Here is a 1,989-nt window from a genome sequence, read left to right as displayed (position 1 = left end):
TATCATATAAAAGCAGTATGCACAACTTTGAGTATAAGACAAACTATCCATATACATAACCCGACCTTGGTATAAAACACTAAGTGACATCAAATATAGAAAAGTTAACAAAGCAAATCAGCCCTTGCAGGAATACACACTGTAGATGGACTCAATGAAGTAAATATTAACAGAATTAGGCATCTTCAATCAAAATTAAGGATTTGCCAATAATTGCCTTATCAAAATATCTTCCACAAAGCAAGTGCAGAGTGAATGATGTATTTATAGCTTTGAAGAAACAACATTAATCTTTGTTTAACTGTTCTTCAGAGTTGTGAACATATGACTGTGTATTCCCATAAACCATCTGAACCTGCAGGGGGCACTGAATACTTACATTGAAGAGAGACATGCAACCTGTAACTCATTTTACTAACATGACAAAATGAACCCGACATTTTCCTAAAATATTTTGTAAATTTTACATGGCACACCCTCTGAGAAAGCTCTGATCAAAGAGTGATTTGGTTGAAAACAGAGCATGAGAGGATCTTTGCTCCGAACCGCAGCCATTTGGTAACTGAAATGCTCTTAATGACTCCTCCTGCAAATCTATGGTGATATGCAGTGTTTGTATTCTTTTCCCACTGGCATGTAATCTTAGATACGAAAACAACAGGTGTGTAATTCACACTACACAAACTGACAGTAACTGTACTGCCATTGGTGTTAAGGATAAACGTGCCTTTCAGGGGGTTTCAGCTTACAGATGTTTACCCAGAACCTGAATCACAGGGGAGAATGTAAAGTATGCGGAGAATCTGTGAAAAACACGCCTCAAGTGTCTGGATATCTGTTGAATCCAAGCATATTTTCACTCTGAGGGTGAAAACAAAATATAAATGCAAAAGTTAGGGGGAAATAGTTAGAATAGAAGCATTTTAAATGTCCCCGTCCCCCCGTAACTAATCTATACGCTCCAAGTATTTCAATAAAGATCCTTTTCAAGTTCACTGGAAAACACAATTTGTTAATGTTCGCAAATGTGTCTACTTTTTACCTACATTGCTGTCTCTCCTGTTTGTCAACACAGCGAATCAACATGATTGCTGGTGTCACCTCAACCTGAGAATGCCCCCTTTGTGGGAGGAGGGTTGAGCATTGTCATCCAGCAGAGACAGACGCCAGCATGCTGTGTGGGAGACAGCTTGAAAGAGTGCCAGCGTAAACACTCCCAGACCACATGTTCTCCCAGGGCAGAGGGGCTGGCCTCTCTCCAGGCACATCTGCACACAATCCCTCAGCTTTTAGCAAGCCTGCCAAGGAGACAGAGCGGGGGCAAAGGAAGGAGAGGAAAGTGAGAGAGAAGCATTCCCAGGCAGGGAGAACCTGCTTCTTCTTTGACAGTAGTGTCAGTGATTAAAGTGATGACATCTGAAAGAAACAATGAAAAGCAGAATGCAGAGGGAGGACCACAACAACCTACAACCTGTCTGCAAAATTAAAAAAAAAAAAAAGAAAAAGGAAAAATCACTATGTGTGTGTGAAGGCTAACCACTGTCTTTGCAACTGTGCATCTGTATCACACCACTAGATCCACATGCCAAGGTCTGCTTGGCTACGATCATTACCCAACCTGCCCGTATCCTTGAAAGAAGATGGATTGCTGCATAAATCAAGTTGCTGGCTCCCTCACACAGTCACAATCTGCATCTGTAGCTGTACTACATGTATGCAGTACACCAGGCAAGTAATGTTTCAAAAGATCTTACTCTGGTGCACTCATTAAAAAAAATAGCCATTAACCAGTTCATATTATGCCTTCATGTAAATATAAACATACGCCCATCTGTCTCTGACATCTCCCCTGACACCTTTTTGCGGGTGCTGCCCTTCGGTTTGCTGGTAAAGTGTGGCTTTGTGCATGTTTTTCACAGAGAGGTAATTACTGAGCAAGCTATGCTGACAACACCTGAGGAATGCGGAGCATGCACCAGCAGCCTGTGC

This window comes from Seriola lalandi, unplaced genomic scaffold (genome assembly GCF_002814215.2).
Source record: "Seriola lalandi dorsalis isolate HSWRI2012SDOR001 ecotype SW California unplaced genomic scaffold, Sedor1 jcf7180002054767, whole genome shotgun sequence".
In the NCBI taxonomy this organism is placed as follows: Eukaryota; Metazoa; Chordata; class Actinopteri; order Carangiformes; family Carangidae; genus Seriola; species Seriola lalandi.
The sequence above is the reverse complement of the archived record's forward strand: the minus strand, read 5'-3'. Positions refer to the sequence as shown.